The 8,634-nt window shown below is 43.3% G+C and overlaps 1 non-coding gene across 1 annotated transcript; it reads right to left on the minus strand.

The window, feature by feature from the left end:
- Positions 1-6,953: 6,953 nt before the first annotated feature.
- On the minus strand, positions 6,954-7,028 carry Trnas-cga (transfer RNA serine (anticodon CGA)). Its single transcript has one exon. It is a non-coding gene; the product is annotated as a tRNA-Ser (tRNA).
- Positions 7,029-8,634: the final 1,606 nt, after the last annotated feature.

Below are 8,634 nucleotides of genomic sequence, written 5' to 3' on the forward strand. Positions count from 1 at the left end.
AAGCTCAATAGGCAATTCTATTGAGGAGGTATGTACTCCGCCAAAGAGAGCAATCACAGACGAATAAAAAAATACGTACAAGGAAGGTAACTGCGAGAAGGCCATGGATAACAGAAGAAAATCTTCAACTGACTGACGAAACAAGGATGTACAAAAATGTGCAGGGAATTTTAGGCACACAGATATACAAGTCACTTACTAAACTCTCCGTCCGGACAGGCCTTGAAAGGCCCAACAGTACCGACCGGCTGCCGTGTCATCCTTTCAGCACAGGGGCGTCACTGGAAACGCGTACGGAGGGGGCATGTGGTCAGCACACCGCGCTCCCGGCCGTTGTCATCGTGACCGGAACCACTTCTTCTCAGTCAAGTAGCTCCTCAGTATTCCTCACAAGGGCGGAGTGCACCCCGCTTGCCAGCAGCGCTCGGCAGACCGTACGGTCACCGATCCAAGTGCTAGCCCAGCCCAACAGAGCTTAACTTCTGTGATCTGACGGAAACCGGTGTTACCGCAAGGCAGTTGGCACAGGTCCCTTTGGAACGTAATAAATAGTAAGTGTACGCGAGCTAAGGCGAAACGGATGCATGAAAAATGTGAAGAACTCGAAAAAGAAGTGATTGTCAAAAGGACTAACTCATCACACAGACAAGTAAAAACAACCTTCGGTGAAGTAAAAAAGCTAGAGTGGTAACAGTAAGAGTACAGTGGAAACTACACTCCTAAATGTCGAGGAGAGAGCGAATAGATGGAAAGAGTACTTTGAAGGCCTGTATGAGGTGGAAGACTTTTTCGATGTTATAGCGTGAAAGAAGAAGACTCAGGAGTCTATTTAAAGGAGATAAGGTATCTTGTATTAGAATCAAAGTTGAAAAGAGCTTTGGAAGAAATAAGATCGAGACAGATGGGTTAGATAACATTCCAACAGATTTTTCTAAAGACTTTGGTGGAAGTGGCAAGGCGACTATTCGTGTTGGTGTCTAGAATGTATTTACTGGCGATCTGCCAGAGACAATGCATGATTCGATAAGTGCGGAAACAATTGCACAATTAGCTTAACAGCACATACATCCAAGTTGCTGAGAAAAACAATATATAGCAGAATGGGAGAAAAAATTAGGGATCTGATAGATGACGATCAGACTGGCTTTGGGAAAGTTACAGGCACCAGAGAAGCAGTTCTCAAGCTGCGGTTGACGATGGAAACAACAATAAAGAAAAATCAAGACACGTTCGTACATTAAAAATGTTCTCGACGATATCAAATGCTGTAACATGTTCGGAATTCTGAGAAAGATACGAGAGGAAACAATACGGATGGAAGATCAAGAACGAGGTGCTCGGATTAAAAGGTTGTAAGACATGGATCTGTTCAATCTGAATAGTGAAGAAGCGATGATGGAAATAAAAGGAAGGCTCAGGTTTGGGATTAAAATTCATGGTGAAACGACATCAATTGCAAGATTCAGTGGTTACGTTGTTATCCTAACTGAAAATGAGGAAGACCTGCATAATCTGCTGAATGGGATGGACATTATTACGAGCCGGAACAAGGATCGAGAATAAATCGAAGAAATACGACAGTAATTGGAAGTTGCGGAATCGAGAACAGCGAGAAATTCAGCAACAGAATTGGTGATCACGAAGTAGATGATAATAAGGAATCTGCTATCTAGGCAGCAAAATAATGACGAACGAAGCAAGGAGGAGATCAAAAGGACACAAACACTGGCTATAAGAGCATTCCTGGCCAAGAGAAGTCTAGTAGTATCAAACATATGGACCATTTTGAGAAATAATACCCTGAGAACGTATGTTTGGGGCACAGCACTGTATGGTAGTGACACACGGATTGTGATAAAACTTGAACAGAAGAGAATGGAAGCATTTGAGCCGTAGTGCAACAGAAGAATGTTGAAAATCTGTTGACTTGATAAGGTAAGGAATGAGAAAGTTCCCCTGAGAATCAGCGAGGAAAGAAATACATGGAAAAGAAGGACTAGAAGAAGTGACAGGATTATAGGTCATCTGCTAACACATCAGGATGTAGCATCCGTGGTACTAGAGGTAGCTGTGGAGTGTAAAATCTGTAGAGGAAGACATAGGGTGGAGTACATGCAGCAAATAATTGAGGACGCAGCTATAATGACTCCTCTGAGATGAAGAGGCTGGCACAGGAGAGGAATTCTTGGCAACTCGCTTTAAACTAGTCAGAGGACGACCCAAAATTGAAAAAAAGAAGAGGGAGAGGATGATATCGGAAGAGAGAACATTCTCCACCTAGTTACGGCAGTCATTTTGTGCGCCTGAGAAAGATAGAGTGAAGCATTTCATTTCATGTTCCTATTAGCGGCAGTTCTCTGCGACGGCTTATTTACTTGGCTGTTTTTGTCGTATGCGTACCTCAATTTCTTTTTGTTTGTCCTGGACCATTGTAGTTTCACCACGTAAGACATGTTAGTTTCACATGAAATGTGGTACACCGGCTTGTGGGGATTTCGATCCTCTTTAATATTACAAAGACGTCCATCTACCTTTCTTGAGGAAAATACAATGGATGCCACGTTTTCCTTGGAGCCTACTGAAACATCCGGATATTAGGCCAGCGTAAGATAGATGTTCACTCTTAGATTCTCTTTGCAGATTTGCACCTCCTTCTCAGATATATGGATTTTGAATGCATGCCAGCTCAATTTGACGATTCGGTTACTCATTCTTTCGAAACAGTATTAGTGGGTGTAATTCTTTGGCAAGGCTCTCTTTGTCTTAAGGTGATCGAGCTAGATGGACCATGGACTTCGGCACATAATTTGTTGCCTCGTTTACTTGATGGAACTGAAGTCGGCGAACGACTAGGCCAATCAATTCGCCGAATATCTTCTCTTTCCAAGAGTTCCACTACCGGCACTGATCGGTGTGTATTTCCATCCATAAAAATGAAATCGGTGCAGAACAAATCACAGAGCAGATAAGAAAGAACGTCAGGTGACGAGTGCACAGTGTCCAAAGATGTGTAGGTTACTGCGTTAGGACATCTGTGAAGAAATTACAGAATAACTTCTATGATACTAGAGGGAGATGTACAGGGTAAAAACTGTAGAGGAAAACAGATATTGGGATACATCCAGCAAATACTTGAGGACGCAGGTTGCAAGTGCTACTTTGAAGTGTGTGAATTCTTACGGGACCAAACTGCTGAGGTTCAAAATGGTTCAAATGGCTCTGAGCACTATGGGACTTAACATCTATGGTCATCAGTCCCCTAGAACTTAGAACTACTTAAACCTAACTAACCTAAGGACAGCACACAACACCCAGCCATCACGAGGCAGAGAAAATCCCTGACCCCGCCGGGAATCGAACCCGGGAACCCGGGCGTGGGAAGCGAGAACGCTACCGCGCGACCACGAGATGCGGGCAAACTGCTGAGGTCATCGGTCTCTAGACTTACACACTACTCAAACTGACTTAAACTAATGTATGCTAAGAACAACACACACACCCATGCCCGAGGGAGGAGTCGAACCTCCGGCGGGAGGGGCCGTGCAGTCCACGACATGGCGCCTCAAACCACGAGGCCACACCGCGCGACTGCTACTCTGAGGCGAAGAGTTTGTCAATGGAGAGGCTGATGATTAAAAAAAAAAGCAAAAGCATAAAAATGATTCCGCATACCATGACACCTAGACCACCAAATCGATCAAGTTCAATGGTGTTTGCCAATGCATTGTATTAGTGAATCAAACAGAGGGCAGGCACATTCTGAATTTTTCCCATATCTCCCCAACATTGGGTTTCATGGATGCATTTTTACCAGATCTCTACTAAAGCGTCAATGTCCTCCTTACCTCCAAGGTCAATATCATATCCCTCTCGTCTCCCACATTCCTAAGACAAAGGATACATTCTTCTCTGCAAATCAACCAACTGATCTAACACCCTGTCACTTTTATTCATAACACATCGTGTTACTGTTATACTTAATGTCTGTTAGAACGATGTATTACACAATAAGGATTTCCATCCCATCCAGTCTGTTGGCTTTAATAAGCATTAGATGAACTCCACACTTGTTCTGTCCCTCATCATATTGCACTCCTGACATGTGTCACAACTTTTTATGCAGTATTTATTTTTTATTTTTAGCAGTAGTGATTTGTGCCCAGTGGGTTGACCTTAAAACCTTATCCATTATGGCTGCCGACGGTGGGGAATAGCCTGAACATGGTCTGAGGAAAATACCGATGTCGGTTAAGAAATAAGTCTGAAAACGCGATCAAGACCATTTCTATTTGACTTTTAGCTACTTTGCTCCAATTACAGAATGCTATTTAAATTTTTGCTTTCAGCTGATGTTCGAAATTACTTTTAAACATCGACCCTCTGTCGAAATAATTACACAATATGAATTACCAGAACACACCTAAAAGGTTTCATGTAACACGTGTTCCGAAAAAAAAAACATGATAATAATCAACACAAAAACTGAGACCTGTAAGGCTAGCAGATCAGGCCAAAGTGAAATCAATACATGTGAGTCATACATAATTCAAAGAAAATGGACACCTAAACTCTTTACGTGAAATGCAAACGACACAAGCTGGTATCATGAAATTATATAAGAATAACATTTAAACAATAAGAATGCCTACAGTTCTTCCACTGAAATAACAAGCGGTAAAATTAATGCTAGGTACAAAACTAAATCGCAAAATGGCAGCACAGGTATTGATAAATTGAAAGAATCAGGCACAAAATTGCTATAGAATAGTGATTGTATCACGAAGAGGAACAAATCTTAAGTAGTGCAGGTAGCCAGCAGTAAAATATAAAATCAAACAGTAAAACACATACTACAGTCTAAGACAAGAAAAACAAAAGTAAAACAGAAACGACACATCAATAAAGAATTATCCGAATGGGATGGAAATCAGTAAATGTGATTTAAGTGTACAGATAAACAAATTATTACAGTTTCGTAGGAATTGAATAATTTACTCAAGAGAAAGAACTTCATAAATTGTGCAAGTGAATAGCACTTTAGTCCACCTCTGGCACTTCTGCAAGCAGTTACTCGGCTTTGGATTGATTGATAAAGTTGTTAGATGTTTTCATAAGGGATATCGTGACAAATGCTATCCAATTGCCACATTAGATCGTCAAAATCCAGAGGTAGTTGGAAGACCCTCCACATAATGCTCTAAACCTTCTGAGCTGTGGAGATATCTAGCGACCCTACTGATGAAGGCAGGATTTGGCAGATATGAAGAAAGGAGCGTGAACACACCCTGAATGTAAGCCTTGCGTAGCTTGCCATTAAGGACAACAAAACGGGGCCTGGAATATTGGTGATCTATCGCTGTGCTGTGTAATGTGGCAGCTTGAATGAATGTCAATTTCGCACCTTACATGAGATTTTATACTGCACAAAAATTGGAAATTTGTGGTAAGGTCTTATGAGACCAACCTGCTGAGTTCATTGGTCCCTAAGCTTATACACTACTTAATCTAACTTAAACTAACTTAAGTTAAAGATTACACACACCCATACCCGAGGGAGGGCTCAAACCTCCGACGGGGGAGGGGGGGGGGGCGATCCACATGCACCGTGACAAGACGCCTCAGACCGCTAGGCTACCCTGCGCGGCTATACGGCGTAAAAAGTAGGATATGTCACCTGCCATACTTTGGCGACAATGATAAGTTTTGCCTGCTAAAATGTAGAGTATGTCCTGCAAAGGGATGGCACTCGATTCGATGGTATTAACACACTGAACCCAACTCCTGCATGCCAATGAGCAAAAGGTGAAAAAAGCTGCTGGAAGGAACTTTTCAGTTTGGGGCAGACACAGTTTGTGCCGTCATGGCCCGCATACAATGGAAGGCTTCTAACAGGGATCGTGACCCGCGGCAAGAGGGACAATGAAGGTGCCAGGCGAGATATCAGTGCAGAGCTGCTTGCGACGGAAAAAATCTTTAGAAAACTGCATTGGGGAATTTAGAGTTATATACAAACAGACCAGCGATGCAGTTGATCATGTGAAATGCCTGTGGTATGCTCGTGATGTACATGTGTAACTTTTAGGAATCAGGAGCGGGCACAAATTGTCGAATTGGCTCAAATAAATTCAGAAGGAGTAAAAAGGGGCATATTTCGAAGCAATTTAAAGGTAGGCCCTTTGTGATTGGTAGAGGTAGTTTCTGCCAGATGAAAGGAACGCTCCCATTGGTCTAAGAAAAGCTGTGACGTGAAGCTCAAAACGACACAGGTGGTGGGACAGTTTTGTGCAAGACACAGGACCGAAAATTTCCGTGACTCTCCTCTTAAGCAGTGTCAAGTGTAGAACAGGGCGCATTACGCTCTGTACGTCGCCAAAAGGGGAATTTTGTGTGAACACTGCGTTCACTTTGGCTGACAATCAGTTAGAAATTAGGTGAAGAGTCGTTGTGCTCTGGTAGCGGAGAAACGAAACAGTCACGTCGTTAATTGTTCTTGCGAGAACAGAGTGCATTGAAGTATACGCACTGCATCATCCATGGACGTGTATATCGCCATATTTTCCAGACTAGGGATGAGTGCATGTTTGTTTGCCTAACAAGAAACAAAGGACACTTGCAGCTGATAAAATCAGTAAAGATTTTCATTTGTTTTTCATAGGACTTTCAGAAGGCGAGAGCAGCTATGCAGCCAACAGCACGCCACAGCTAAAGGTAAATGCTGCTGACAGAGGCGTTAACTTGTTGGTTTAGAAACTTGCGTCCAGTGTGAACTCTAGCAACCTTGAGTAATCTTTTGCTCATCTTTTCTCAAAAACTAACCATCCACCAGAGACTTGAATGTCATTCCAAATAGTACTGAACGTACAACCAGAATCTGACGATTTGTCGTAATATTTGTCAACCTCACTGTGTACAAGTAAGAAAAAGCTTGAAACTTCCTGGCAGATTAAAAGTGTGTGCCAGGCCGAGACTCGAACTCGGGACCTTTGCCTTTCGCGGGCAAGTGCTCTACCAACTGAGCTACCCAAGCACGACGCACGCTCCATCCTCTCAGCTTTACTTCTGCCAGTACCTCGTCTCCTCCCTTCCAAACTACACAGAAGCTCTCCTGCGAACCTTGCAGAACTAGCACTCCTGAAAGAAAGGATATTGCGGAGACATGGCTTAGCCACAGCCTGGGGGATGTTTCCACAATGAGATTTTCACTCTGCAGCGGAGTGAAGAAAAAGCTTGTAGAGACCCTTCCATTTAAATTTGATATTGTTGTGTTCAGTGTTATTTCTGCTAAACAGGAGGTAATGCGTTGCACTGACAACTGTCATGAAATTGTCATGTCGCAATCTATGTAAAATCATGTGCTCCTTTAACGAAAAAATAGAAATTAACCAATATTACAGCTCAGCACCATTGTGCCTTGTCCTAGAATGAGGGTTTGCTCCTAATCACAGTCACTGAGTCTAGTGACACTAACGGACTCACGTTTAGCTCCCATCTGGAAGACACCAAACAGAAATTAATATCTCGAAATGCCATTATGTCTAAACTGGCCGGAACATCATGGGGGTGTGGAGCTAATACACTACGGACGTCAGCATTAGCCCTCGTGTACAGCGTGGCTGAATATTGTTCACCAGTCTAGGCGAAAAGTGCGCATGTAAATAAAGTAGACACCCAATTGAAAGAGACGATGAGAATTATCTCAGGCACACTTAGGGCTACCCCATGTGACTGGCTCCCAGTCCTTGCCAACATAGAACCCACTGATATAATGCGCTCCATGGCGATCTCAAGAATATATAGGAAGATCGCACACAATCCAGAACTCCCTATACACCAAGAATTATCACCCATCAACAGGCTAAAATCTAGGTCCCCCTTTTCGACGATTGGCAGGGAATTACAGGACTTCGACCCAAAGCTAGCCTGGGGGGAATCATGGCGCAAAGGGACACACAAGAACCAAAAGCTTATCGATGACCCCAGCAAGAAGATAAATGGTTTTGATCTCCCTCGGAAGCTCTGGGTTGCCTTAAATCGCCTTAGAACAAGCGTGGGAAGATGCAAACATGTAATGAATAAGTGTTGACTTGCGGAGAGTCCCGTGTGTGAATGTGGTGAAATCCAGACAATGGACCACCTACCGGTGTGTTAAGTGGTAGGATATAGTGGTGAACTGAAGGACCTACATTACCTGCCTGATCTAGCCATAGATTGGCTCAAAACTATAGGTAGCATTGTGTAGTGTTGTAATTTCCTGGTGGATTGTAATGACACTGTAATATTTGCCTTGTACATGCCGAACGAATAAATAAATAAAACTCACGGGGTGATTTTGCTGATGTCTGACAAACATGAAAAGGAACTGAGTGTCAGAGATATAAGTGTTCCGTGGATGACAACCAAAGGGTTCCTGCTATGAAAAGAAGTGGCTTTCTAGACCATCGCTCCTGGTTATCAGAACGTATTGCAGGCCACAGTCAGAGAGGTATCCCACTGATGTCCGCAGCATCTTCTGGCACGTCTTCGGCCATGAATCTCACTGCCTGCAGGAAACTGTCGTCAGTGATGAGTCCCGCTTCCAACTAAGCCACGATGACTGGACAAGACGTGTCGGGATATACCTCGGGCAGCAGTGGA

Source organism: Schistocerca serialis, chromosome 6 (genome assembly GCF_023864345.2).
Source record: "Schistocerca serialis cubense isolate TAMUIC-IGC-003099 chromosome 6, iqSchSeri2.2, whole genome shotgun sequence".
In the NCBI taxonomy this organism is placed as follows: domain Eukaryota; kingdom Metazoa; phylum Arthropoda; class Insecta; order Orthoptera; family Acrididae; genus Schistocerca; species Schistocerca serialis.